Below are 15492 nucleotides of genomic sequence, written 5' to 3'. Positions count from 1 at the left end.
AAAAAAAAAAAAAAAAAAAAAAAAAAAGTCTGACAGGACTCATTCGAAAATTGATACTTCTTCGAACGAGTCGGAAATTTGGAAAATATATCGAATAAATCTGACAAGAATCGTGAATCTCGAGAAAAGAGGTAAAGAAGAAATGAAGACTGGCAATAACATAGATGTAAGTAGATTCTTTCGAGTTTATATCTTCCTGCATTGGGAGATATGGATTGATCGTAAACTATCGTGTCAATCCGATGATACGATTCGCGTCGTGATGAAATTTTTTTATGTCCCTGGGATTCTTCAATAGGAACATATTCGGTTTTTTCGCTGGACTAATTTTACGATCTCGCTGTACCTCTCGATTTATGTCTGTAAGTTGAGATAGATTGAAATTTGAGATGAGGATGAATTAAGAGATGCAAATTGGAAGAGATTTGATAGAGAATAAAATGAGAATTTATACAGAGAAGTCGATAATTTATAAATCGAAAAATATATATATATATTTTTATTTAAAGCAATCTCATTTTTAAGTGAATTAAATTTGAGAATTTTTCAAATATAAGTGAAATTAGCTAGATTGGATAAGAATGAATTATTGATAAGAATTTATTTTAAATATGAAAGGAAACAAAAAAAGTAGAATAAAATTTTGTTTATTCTCTTGTTTTCGAGAAAATCGAGATTAAATATTCGCGATCAAGAAATCGTATAATTGGCGAATTTCCAAATTCGATTTTCTTGAAAACTAATTTTTAAATGAAAAAAAATTATTCTATATTTTTTGCTCATTTTCGTGTGTAAAATTATCTTCGATCGATAGATCATTCGTATCTAATAAATATTAGCCGATTTCCCCTGCAATTAAATATTTTTTAAACTTCATTTACCTCAAAACGAAATCTTAAAAAAGTATTATTCTTATTTTTCGATTTATTTTTGCATATAACATCGTCCATGATTTCGAAGGTATGCCGTGTATACTACCAATCAAAATTTTAGAATCACTTTACATCTTCATCGAATCTTCCGCTAATTTTGATATTGATTAAAACTTGGAGCTATAGATACTAATAGCAATTTTACTCATATACATTACTTACTTAATTTGTAGAGTTTTCTCTCGAAAGAAAGATTATTACGAAATTTCACTTACGAAATTTTATTACAAAATTTTAATTTTTTGGTTACGCTCGGAGTATTGGAACACGTAGACGAAAATTTTTGGCCATTGATACACGTGCCTGACGAAAATCAAGTTTACCTCGGTCATGAAACGTGAGAAAAGAAGAAAAAAGAAGAGCGCGCCCCTATCGGGCAGGCAATCAACCTACATCTAGCAAGTTACTACCGGCAGAGGCAGGAGCAGAAGCGGACAAGTGGCCGACCCATAGCTAGCGACCTACTAGGAGACAAGCAGCGTTAGTTACGTATCGAATTCTCGGTTCGATATCCAATAGTCGATTGCCTATCGTTCATTTCCTACGGGCACGAGTTATTGCTTTTCTATAGAGGTCCTGTCAGCTGCCAGCCAGTTGGTCGGCCAGTCGACCGTTCTCGTTCTGTCGTCATTCCATAATCGGATACGAAATGATGTTCCAAAAATGTTTCGCGAATTCTTGGCCGAGCAACGTGGCCAGACTCCTATTCGACGATCATGCCCTCCCCACTCCTCGTTTCCCTCGATCGTGTTCATCCTTTGCTAGCGTGTCGTCCTTCTTGATACTTGGTACTCTGAGCGGATTTCGTGCTTCTTCGAACGATCTAATTTCAAGGCGAAGCTTCGTTACGCGTGTCCTCCATTAATTCAGAGTTTAATCGCCTTATATCTTGAGAGCAACCGCTTCATGCCGCTTACACGATAATGTAATTGCGTATCGATTACGACGTCCCGCGTATCCCCTAAGCATTTACCTCGCATGTGTTATCCTTCTTCTCTCGTTGCCCTTTTTTTGTAAGCCATATTCGTTTCGAGGAAGCACATCATTTTAATCGACTATTTAATGGTAAAGAGGGTATGTATGAAGCCGCTTAAAAATATCAAGACCACTTGTTATTCTCTGCGAACTTTTCAATATTTTATATATTCAATTATAAATTTAACACATTCGTTACTATTATTGAAATATTTTAAAATTGTTAATTTTGCAATATGGAAAAGTAGAAAAATGAATAAATATAGTTGATCATTCTTTTTAATATGCATAATTCTCTTCATTGAATATAACAAAATTTCACGAAAATTAATAATTAATATTCATGAAAGACATATTATATATTAAATTTCACAAAAATTCTATATATATGATTTATGAATCTACGATAAAAATTTATAATAATAAAATATTAAGTAATGTGGTTAAATAAAATTATATTTTAATAATTTCATATTATTGTTCTATGATTATCACGACTTTAAGTATTTCATTATTTTTATGATACTTTTTTTTTTAAAAATATCGGATAAAAATATTCGTATATGGATTATATAAATCTCTGAACATATCGTGACAAATTACATTTATTTATTTTAATCAATATATTTTTCTCTCTAGAAAAAAAAAGTTGAAATATGTTATCAAAAAAAATATTATCAATTTTGAAACGCAAAATGCAAAAAATTATACAAAAAAGCAATGATATAAAGTTTATAAAATTTAGTTTCATTTCTGTTTGAAATGTTTTAGTATTTTTTCATATTAAATTGTAATATATAATTTTGTAAAATTTCTAATAAAAATATTTAATTGTTGAATAGCACTATTTCATTACTATTTCATACTATTAATTAATTATTATTATTAATTATTATATTTAAAATTTTTTAATTGATAATATTTTTATTTTAATCGATTTAAAAAATTTATTGATATTGCAACTTATTAATCACAAGTGATATTTAATATATTAATCATTATTTGTTTTAAAGATTTACATGTTGGTGATTGTTTTCTATATAATATTATATGAAAGAAAAAATAATAATAAAAATATATAAAAAATAATATAATAATAGAAATAATTCTTATCTTATATATTTAAGCAAATCATATTGAAAAATTCTTTCCTTTAAAACGTGTAAAAATAATTATTGATTTCTTTTCTTGCTTTTATCTTTTTGCTTTTCTTTCTTTTTTTTTATTTATAATATTTATATATTTTTATTATGTTTTCCTTTGATATTTTCATTTTGTCAGAAATTTTTTAAAATCAAGCATCAAAATACTTTTTATCATAATGAATTATAACATAAAAATATATTCATTAAGCTTAATAATAATTGGAATAGTAAACGATGATTATAGATTTTAATATAATTCTAAATTTTACCTGATTTTAAATGAAAGAAAAGCTGGATATTTCATTATTTTCAAGAGATTGTTTTTCATTCGTAGTTAAATAATTTTTCGAATAAAAAGCCTTTCATTTTACGATCGTGCTTCCATTCTTAGTCTTCTACCACTTCAAACTTCTAGTGCTGTTCAGAGTTCTTTTTGTTTTTTATTTTTTTTTTTTTGTTTTTTTTTTTTGTTAGCATGGAAAATGTTTAGGATTTCAGTTTTATCTTACTTTTCCTTGTACGGTAAAGTTATATACAAGATAATTTTATTACCAACAATAACAATTGATCGTCTCAGAATTATCGAGATTGTTAAAGTTTTATACATCCAAGTTATCAAAGTTTTTACGTGATACACGTTCGCAATTACAATCGAGTTGTAGAAATGGTACGTTTTCAAGGAATCATCCTGCAATCTAGGAGAAACCGTAGCAAAAGTACAATTTAAAAGTGTTCTCAGAAGTTGAATTATTTTTCTCAAGTTTCATTTTCACAGTAAAAACCTTTTAACAATTTCTTACTTTTAACATGGAGACAAGATGCTCCATAATATTTCGATTAAAGTAGACAGAAAATCGAGGAAAATGGAAAAAGTTCTGATATCTCATCGTTCTAATATTTAATCGTGTAATTAACGTAATTAATCTTCAAAACAATTACGAATACATATAGCATATAAAATATTATATATATTGAAAATTAATTGAAACAATCTATACATCCAATATGAATATACAATATATAATAATATACATCATATTTAAAATTACATATATTAATATTTATCAAATAAATATAATTTTTTGTTATATATAATACAATACATATTTTCTGTTCTCAATACATTTCAAAAAGCATCTATGAAATTTTTTTGAAAAGATAATACGCAGATAATTCTGAACGTGAATATTAATAACTATTATATCGAATCTGATATTGCCAGCGCGTGATATATAGTACGGGATCAGTTTTACTTAATAATGCAGCTATAGCCGTTATAGTATCTACTTAATACCAAAGTTCTATCCATAATCTTTCCTATATTCGTCACCAGAGGGATTCAAAACACAATTCTCGCAAGCAATAACCTGACTATCCTTCCCCGCAGATGCATTCTCACACTTGACCTATATTACAATGAATAAGATATGAGCACATTATACGATGAGTTTACTATACTGGTCATCAGCGAAAAATACTTTCTCTCTCTTCTTTTTCTTTTCTCTGTCTCTCATATTCCAAAGTTGTCACACAATATACATAAATTCGGGTTAACCTCAACGTAATCATCTCGAACATTTCATCTATTCTAATTCGATAGACTGGTCAAACGTGCCACATGAAGAGAGGATTCGATTGAAATGCATGAAAGTTATCCGCAACATCAATTCAAGAGTATCCTAAACGGCTATGCGTGGGTTGGGTACAGATACGAGAAAAAGAGAGAGAGAGAGAGAGAGAGAATTTCCAGTAGCAATAACCGATTGAACGTAGCAAATCGAAAGTCATTGGCAAAGTTCGCGAGATAGAGCGGACTGTAACGAGAGAACGTGACTTCACCGTGATGCAACATTCACGCCATCTAATGAGATTGTTTCCTAGCTTCAGTTTCGAAAAACGCAGCCAATTTACTCATCAAGTGAAAAACAAGGTCATAGCTCATAACAGACGCGAGATGATGTCGCATCGTTACATACCTCGGCATCGACATCGACTCGACGATATTACGACGCCACGATGCCCGCGATGCTACAATGCCACGACGTCATGACGCCGTTTAAAGGTTATGTTATAATTGAATCAGAGAACGCGACCCATACACGTTAGAATTGGCGTAGCCAGGTCAACCTGTCTAACCTATTTAGTGTTTAGGAAAAGTTATCGGGAGTTGTTACGTTGAAAGCACATAGACCTTTGCCTTTGGTAACGCATTTGGAAATGGCTGAATTGACTCTTTGAACGTTGTGGTTCATTAATGAAAGTGCACTATTCCAGTGAAACGAATTTTTCACCGTTATTATTATAATGAATGTTAGAATGAAAGTGAATCTGAGAAAGAACAACTTCAAAGATTGTTATTAAGTTGAGAGATAGTAAATATTTTTTGATAAACGACTCTTGTCTGATGTTTTAAACAATATTGATATTCGAATCATAATTAAAAATTTGAAAATATTAGGAAAATATCTGTTTCTTATTAACCTAAGAATTATAAAAAAATTGTAATGATTGAGTTTTTATAAATTAATAATTTTAAATAAATTTATTATTTTATATGTATAACATAAAAAAATGAATGATTGTTTTTAAAAGATCGCAAAGTTATTATATAAAGTATCTCATACATATTATATATTTTTGATATACATTACATATATATACATATAATGATTTAATTCTGTATTAAGAACGAACTTCAAAACAATATGCACCATTTCAAAAAATGATAACGAAACATTCTGAAAAAGATGTATGCTTTTTAACAAAAAAATATTCAAAAATGAAGAAATTTGACGTATGTCGATATACTTTATATGGACAAATATACAAGATATCCTAAAAATGAAAACATTTGTTTCAACTGAAAATTCCTGAAATGATTTCAAGTAATATTTTTATTTTCAAAAACTTTCGTTACGATTTTGTTAATTAATTATTAACAAAAAGCATTAGTCATAATGAAGCGCGCAGCCTCGAGTTACGATGATAGTGTTAGCTACGTGCCGTACAATTGAGCACGAACAAATTCAAGCAACATATATAAAAAAAAAAACTATGTTGAATATAACAAATTTTTTTATCGATAAAAAATTATATCAAATTATAAATAATTATATAACAATAGTTAAACTATAATATTCAACTTTCTTCGATATATTTATATTTCTTGGATTTGTTCGTGTTCGATCGACGGCACATAATTAACATTATTGTCGCAGCTCGATTAAGCTACACGTTGATTGGCCAGTATTTTTTGTTAATAACTCGTTAACAAAATCCTAACGAAAGTTTTTACAAAAAGAAATCACTCTAGGAATCTTTAGTTAACAGATGTTTCTATATTTTTTTGACACCCTGTATATATCCAATTTCTGATTCTAAACAAATCTTCATTCAATTTATTCAATTAACTTATGCAATATCCTCCAAAAGTTTAATATAATTTATAAATCTCTAAATCCGTCACTTCGTTGTAATGTTTTATCGATGTGATATACGAGTGAAATAAATAATTGACTTAATTCAATTATTAATCATGATCGATTCCACGAGGTAAGACACTGATCTTATCTTGAAATTCGAATTTTACGAATTTATTCCTCGTTCGATTGATATTTTATTCCTTAAAAGACTTGTATAAGACGTTCGATTAAATATGTAAACTTTGCGTACGTGTGTACACATGCCACACGTGTTTCGATACACGCGTAGCACAGCCTGTGTAAGCATTGATGAAACGTTGAGGTGTCAGCTGATCGTGTTTCTTCTTGCTCCCTGTTCTCGAATTGATATCTATTTGGAAGGCAAACGCGAAGGGTAAACGCGAAGAGCAGACATCAAATGTCGAATTTGTAACATGATTATGCGTCACTTATCTTGGCGAAACACATGTTTCACGCTTAATAAAAAAAGATGTTTAATATTAAATATACGGTGTGAGGCGTCTGAATATCTCGGCTGTTATTGATGATAGAAAAAAATTGTGTCGGAGCAAACTTGTATTGTGTTGTGTCGATTGTTGATTGATGAGTAATATGAAGGTCGTGTGAAAATCAAGTTTGTTTTTCTTTTTAAATGATATTTTGTTTACTTAGTTTACTTTAGTTTACTTTGGTTTAAGATCATTCAAGGTCAATCACAAGATAGAAGAAAATATTTATTCATATGAATTTATTTCATATGAACCAAAGAACTGTGTTTATTCTTGAAAATTTTTTGTAACGTTTGTAAATACAGATCGTAAATATCTAAGCACGTTCGAAGAATCTGTGTATACAAATGCACTGTTTTTTTTTTCCAGTTTAATAACATTCGATAAGTAAACCATATATACTTTCCTTGTTTTTTAATATCATATTTTGAAAATTGCATGTAAATGGATAAAATATTACAAGTCAACAATATTTACAAAATAAATGATAAAGCGTACAACTATTTATTTGTAATTGATTATTTATTTACATTTGATGATTCGTGTTATCATGATTATTAGCAACCAATTACGAAAAAGTTTTATCAGTTCACATAAAATAAATTACTTTACAGTTGACTAATAACTTTGAATGACTTTAAACCATTTTAAAATGCTTTAAAACGCTTGAATGAGAAAATAAAAAAAAATATATCATTTCATTTAAAAAAATGGAGTTCACATAATTTTTACGTGTCCAATATTATGCATATTTGATTTGATATATATTTTTTTTTTAATATTAATAATATTTAGACGATTAATAATATTTTTTTAAATCTCAATTTGTAATAATAATTTGTAATAATAATTTTTTAAACAGGAATATTTATTTCTTTTTTTTAAATAAATAAAAAATATTCAATTATATTCAGATTTTTTTTTTATATAAATTTTTATAAAATAAAAAATAAAAAAGAATGAAATTATTAGTAACAATAGCAAGCAACGAAGCATAAATAACAATAATTGATTTTTTTTGGCGTCATTAAGACGTGAGAAACATTCAAAATTTCTAAATCTCATTCAAACAATTTATAAATTACAAAAAATTACAAAAAAAAACTGATTTTGTTGATTACATCGCGACATTTCTGAGTGATGCATATAAAATTAAAATTTCGAGATGATTCTCATTAAAAGAATCGAAGTGTCGAGAATTTTCGTATTTATCAATCTGTCACTATGCATGATAAAACATCGATTGTCTCTATTAATGGAATGATCGATTATTGCGACGCCGAATTATTAACGTCATTTTCGATTTATTATCGCGGGAGGGAAATCTTACTTAATTGTCGCGGGAAAAAGAATGAAACGTCTAAAGAAGAGAAAGAGAAGATTGGTCGAGAACGGACAAAGAATCAGGTTAAGTGGACATCAACTTTACGCGCAATGAAGACTCTTGCGCTTCCGCGTCTTCCGAGTAACTAACAAACCACTTTGAGATACGTGTAGAATACCCAGTTTTGCACAATAATTTGTATCAATTTGAAAATATTTTCAACATTATATTTCAACATTATCTTCCTAATTCTAATTTCAATAATTATAAGAATTTATACGATAAAATAAATTTATATAAATAAGAAACATCAATTTTTACGAGTTATTTTATAATTTCTTTATTAATTAATCGAAAATGTTTCTCTTTGTAAAATTATAATATTGATAATTTTTATTCAGAAAATAAAATAATGTATAATATATCTATTTAATCTAATTGTTTTAATTTCAAATTTTCTTATCTGTTTGAATATAAATGTAATTATATATATATATATATATATCGTTTATTATGTTATTATACTTTTCCACTCGTATATTCTTTCTCCCCTTTTATTTCCACTATGCATTGCTGAAAAGTCCTTCAAGATGCCACAGGGGCAAAGAGAGTACTCCACTCCCTCACACTCAACATGGTATGGTACTACATAATTTTATGTGCAGATGTGAGACTTTTTCGAGAAATATATGCCTATTTTTGTGATTGTATCGTAATCCATTCAGAATATTCTTGGAAATCAATTTTTTATTAATACTAATAATAATAATGTTATAATTTTATTAATATTTAAATTCTTAAATTATTCGATTTTTCGATCATTCTTCGTTCTCCCCAGCTTAAAACATTCTCAATTCGTTTTATTACGATACACATGTTAATAATTATTATTTATAACTATCTGAAATCCTTAAACAAATATGTGCTCGAATTCATTTAAAATTCCATATATAAGAAATGTTAACCTACTACAATTCGTACAACTCTCAGTTACCAGAATTAATATTTGTGTTAGCATAGAGTGATATTCCGAATGCAAGGGGTTGAGAACTTCCGATAAAGGCTCTTTTCATCGAACAAATATATATTTTTCGGTTGCGACATTATCGACTGACCTCGATCTCGCGCCGAACGTTTAAATCATAATAAAAGATATCGCTTGCCGATTCCTTTTTCCATCATCACTTTCCATTCCACCATTTTTCGCGAACTCGAAGATTTCTCGTAATCGTTAAACAATTTCAAATTATTTATTTTATGTCATCTTCTAATCACGATAAAATCCTCCTCGATATTAAGATATCAAACGAAATCAAAGATATCAAAATCAATTCGAAATTAAAATTGATTTCTTCTTTGTCAGATCGCGATAAATAAACATATAGCAAATGCACAAAAAAAGTAAAAAAGTGATTTTAAGTGATTTTTATTTATAAATATATTTAGATTGTTTCTAATAACAGTTAAAAATATTACGTTACCAAAAAAAATTGTTTCTTTGATTCAATTAATTTCCCAGTATCCAAATATCATCGTCCATACGTTTGTCGATATTCGTCTCACGAATCATTGATTATTGGCATCGAACGATAATAGAGTTATATTTACTTAACATTTACTTAACGTAATTATTAAATATGTAGACAGGATGTTGGCACATCACACTGCCAACAAGCCTAATGTTCTTTGATTCGAAAACCGATAGCAAGAGAAGAGGTGGCCAACATTGGCATACCTATATATACTACGTGTGATAAACATAATAAATGATAAACTACGTGTTCACACATTGGCATTGGCGTGCATTCAAACGAATATTAAGCGAACACATGTATAAAGTAATGTTACGATTTTTGTTAGAGATTATTATTCGTATTATCGTTTTTGTTTAAAACTTTCTGAAACGAATTATATAATTAATATCTATAAAATTCAATTCAATCGTTTGCATTTTTTTTGTATGAAAAATTTGAAAGAAATATAGTCGAAGTATTTGTATATATGTTATGTGAATTCAATCAATGAAATAATCAAAATTAACAATGTTTTACATGAAACATTATCACGAATATATTGATCATAATGTCTTATATACGGAAGTAATTTCTTTATCAATATTAATATTATTTTGCATGACATAATATCAATCTCTACTTCATTTATCTTCAACATTAATTTCATTTTTTAAATATACAACTTTCTAATGATAGATCAAAATATTCAAATTTTAATGTATTGCACTATTATAAACAAATTATAATATTATTATAATTTTATATTAAAATTTTATTATATTTATTTTATATTAAAATTATATATTATAATTTTTTATTATTATTATTATTTTATTATTATTATTATTTTATTATTATTATATACTTTTTATCATTAATTATAATAATTATAATATATTTATAATTTAATTATAAAAAAATATATATATCTAATTGAAATTTATATATATACAAAATATAGAGAAATGATAAAAATTTGAAGACGAATTTCTCACATTCAAGATTTTCCATTATACTTTATATGCACAAAATTTTTTTTTTATTAAAATCGTATCTTTCGAAGTACATAAATTTCCTTGTAAGATAGCGCCACGAATTTTTCCACGCTGACGCTGATATATATTACCATCTCTTCTTTATAATTTGAATTGTTGATTTTTGAAATGGAAAAATGATCGATCGTGTATGAATTGTGTTACAACATATCCGTAACGGTGATACTATCTTGTCACACGACATTCATCTAATTAAGCTTTATTGATGTCGAACAAAGTCGAATACGTGGGAAGAAGCGGGAAGGAAAGAATTCAACTATTGCAAGGAGGAATTCGTTAGCAGGAGGATGTAAAATGCGTAAATACAATGGATGCGGAGAACAATAAGCTTACAACGGGGAACGGTTGTAAAAGGTGTGACATATTGTAGAATCGGACACGGTTAAGCATTTCCGCAGCGATGAATTTACATCGCAAATGCGTTCGTTAATTTATTCATAACAATGTATACCCTGTTAGTTACCTAATTTACTTTTTCTCTCTTGTTATAATATTCTTTTCCTCTTTTAACTTTTCTGATCTTCATTCTAATATTCTATTCTTCGTAATAGTAGAATATAATAATAATATATATATAGTAAAATATAGTAGAATATAATAATATTATATGTATATAATAAAATATAATAGAATATAATAATATAATAATATATAATAATAAAATATAATAATATAATAGTAATAATAATAATAATAGTAGAGATCTCCATTTTATATGTATTTAAAAATACATAATTAATAATAATAATAATAATATTGGTAATTATTTATCATCCTTCGATTTTTATGGTTTTTTAATTTATATTGTTAAATTTATCAGTTATATAAGATTTTACTTGGTGCTTGTTAAAAAGTTATTAATAAAAACGTTTTTTTGAAATAGTTTAAGTTAGATTAGATTAGTTTTAAGGATTTATTATCCAAAAATTAATTCAAATATAATGCAAAACTTATTAATAAATATTAATAAGTTTTGATTTAATTTTAATTTAAACTGGTATTAAATTTAGAATTAATATCCAACAAAAATTTATTTAATTATTTAATTTTTTTGCTTTCATGATTTATATTATGTTAGAATAAATTAGATTAATAATTTTTTAATAAACAAAGATTATCAAGTAAAACTTTCACGATATTATTTAATGTAATAACAAGATATTAAAAAATCATTGAGATTGGAGAATGATAATATAATATTTTCATTATAATTTTATTATGATATTTTTATTTTATCTTGATCGTATATATCAATAATATCATTAATACTTATGGATAATAACAATATCAATATTAATAATAATAATATTGATTGAATGTAAATTTATTCTATAAATCTATTTCTTAAAATTTATGTATATATATATTAAATATATCTGTGTTATAATGCAGTCAGAAATATTTGTATTCCTATATCATAAAAATTTAATTTTTTTGGTTTACTTTTAATAAATTTTTTTTATTTTTATGGAATTTTATGAAAATGTAGAGCATAATGAATTATACATGCGGCAACTTTTTTTAACGGAACATCACTTTAAGAAGATAAAATCAACGCTTAAAGTTTCAAAAATTTTTTTTATTAAATATAACTTTGAAGTGGTACAAGATAAAGCAAAATTTTTAATTATAAAGTATTTAATTTTTAATCCTCTATTATCCTGCTGTGATAAATATAATATCAAATATACAAATGAGATTATTTCCAGAGTTAAAAAAATATTAAATCTTTTGAGGGTTAAATTCACTCTCTTAAAGAGATTTCCTTTTTTGTGTATCTTTAATGTACAATAAATAATACCTGAATATATATTTTACACAATTTACTTTTACAAATAATTTACTACCTAAATATAAAATATTGGATTAAAAATAAAAATAATAAACAATGTGATTTCATCATTAAATAATAACGTACTTTAATATAAAAAAAATTAATATATCGATATTTTGATTTTTTGGACATGACAATATTTACGGTGATTAAGATATAAAATCATCTATTTATATATGCTATGAAAAAAATGGAATATTATGACAGCAGAAACAGAATGTTGTTCATGTCATTATTATTTATAATGAATTCTATGTTTATTTCAAAAATTATTTTCAATAATTATTGTCAATAAATACAGATAATTTTCACATCAGATCTGGAAATTTTAATAAATTTTCAAATTATATTATTTTAAAATTATTTTTAATTAATTAAGAGAAATAATTTATCTTTGAAATGACACAAATATTTTATAAAATATTTCATACGAAAAGTATATTTTATAAAATAAATATACTTGCAATTAAATTATTTATTTTATATTTTACAAAATAAACTGTTTATTGTTTGTTATTTGGCTTTGAAAATAAATAGTTCGTTATAACATAGCATCAAATATTTATATTATTATTGATTCTGCTTCACTTTATTATATGCTGACTAGAATTATTATATATTATATTTATTTTTCGATATGTATTCTAAAAATTACTTCAGGAACGAATTTTCCATTGGAAAATAAATATTATTCTTAATCAATCAATTTTTTAGTTTATTATTTTTCCAAATATTCGCTTTACTTCAAATTAACTAAATAAAGAATATAATTTAAATTGAAATATATTTCTTATCCAGTAATAAATAGCTTTAAATTTAAAATTATTATTTTTAAATTATTAATCGCCAAATGCTTTATATAACATGAGAATTAGATTTCAGAAACCACTTTGTAAAAATCGCAAAAAATTTTTATAAAATTTATAAAAAATGCAAAATTCAAATTATATCTACACAAGAAATAATTTTAATAAAATATAAATTTTATCTATCACGCACAAAAGAAAAAAATTTTATTTAATTTTGAAAATTTCATTGAATATTACAAAGTATAGAATAATTAAAAGATTAAACATAAAAATAAAAATACAAAAAAATATATATTATTCTGATTTATGAAATTTTTTTTATAGATAAAATGTATCGAAAACCATAGAATAATCAAACAAGAAATAATTCTAATTCATAGAAATAAATTAAAATAAAGATAAATCGAATTTGAAAATTTTTCAAATGTAAATAGTTTCAAACACAATTGATTAATTCTTAATTGAATACGAATACAAACTATGATAATGATAAGAAGTTATACATTATATATTCTGTATATGATAATAATTAATTATAAAAAATATAAGATAATATAAAATAAAATTTATAGAATAAAATTTTAAGTTTTTATTTTTGATTTATTAAGAAAATTTAAATTGAATATATAGACAAGAAATAATTAGTCATAATTTTTATTTAAAAATTCATCGATTAATTAAACTAGTTTTTAAATGAAGAAATTTTCTACATTTTCACGTGAAATAACTTACTTAATAATTTATTATAATTATTCATTATACTTATCAATAATTTATTCATATCCAATCATGAGAATTAATTTAATTTTATTTATGTTTGAAAAATTTTATTAAATTTGACTTACAAAAAAATTCTATTCTTTTTTCATGATTTATTTCTACATGTAAAATCATTTTTATTGGCATATCCTGTATATCTATTATATATAATCTATTATATAAATAGATTGTTATTTGTATATCAGATTGCATGTCATTAAAATACAATTATATATGTAAGAATAGGAATTATTTTATAGGAATCACTAAAATAAGGATCACTTAACCTAACCTAATCTTCTTAACTTATATAATAATAAATTTAAAATAAATATTCAAGTATTCTGTACATACTTACATACTCTTAAATATTCATAAGAAATAAAATGTAAATATATTTATATACGTGAATTCCTATATCTCGATATACACGTATTAAAAATATATTACATACGTATTACAATTGAAAACACTGATATTAATCATACACATATACTTTAAATACACTTTCGAAATTATGATTTTTGAAAACACTGTTGAATGAAATGTTATCGCGATTGAAAAGATATACAATTTCCCAATTTTCTCCACGTTTCCACTTCCCTTCGATCGCAAACTTTTTCCAACCGTTTTATTGCGCGTGCACGAATGAAAGCGAATGTTCCAATGATGTTCCCCGTGGACGCGGTAAAATCAATCTACATATGCATACGTACACATATTCGCGTATTTGTGGAGCGTTACGTGTCGAAACTGGTTTTATTTACACCTCGGAACAAAATGTTTATCGTAGCTAATTCGACAGACAAAGAGAAATGATTTGATTTTTCAATTTTATATTTCTTCTTAATTTAAATAGTTTTAACTTAATGTGCGTAATATATTTCAAACGAGTATTTTATGAATTTTTTTTTCAATTATTCAAAAATTATAAAAGTAAGTAAAATTTTTATTTTATTTTTTATTTAATTTCTTTGCTGGAAGAAAATGGAAGAATGAAATTACTTCAATAATTTATCATCGAATAATTATAAATAACTATAATGCCAAATGAAGTTATATGAATCAATTATAATAATTACGAATAAATTTTATTTAAGTATTAAATAATTATTTAGAGTGATTTTATTTAAAATTTTTAACTACTTATTTTTTCAACGGTTAGTATTCAATTCTTTGAAAAAAATAAGAAATTTATTTATCTCAAACAATTG

The 15492-nt window shown here is 25.2% G+C and overlaps 1 long non-coding RNA gene across 1 annotated transcript; it reads right to left on the bottom strand.

Moving 5' to 3' along the window:
* Nucleotides 1-10: 10 nt before the first annotated feature.
* LOC102680952 lies at nucleotides 11-2085 on the bottom strand. The gene is made up of 3 exons (XR_422410.2): nucleotides 1148-2085; nucleotides 882-1061; nucleotides 11-360 (listed from the first exon to the last, which is right to left on the bottom strand). It is a non-coding gene; the product is annotated as an uncharacterized LOC102680952 (long non-coding RNA).
* Nucleotides 2086-15492: the final 13407 nt, after the last annotated feature.

This window comes from Apis dorsata, unplaced genomic scaffold (genome assembly GCF_000469605.1).
Source record: "Apis dorsata unplaced genomic scaffold, Apis dorsata 1.3 scaffold_470, whole genome shotgun sequence".
Classification (NCBI taxonomy): domain Eukaryota; kingdom Metazoa; phylum Arthropoda; class Insecta; order Hymenoptera; family Apidae; genus Apis; species Apis dorsata.
Note: the sequence above shows the minus strand (reverse complement) of the source record. Positions and strands in the feature narration are given on the sequence as shown.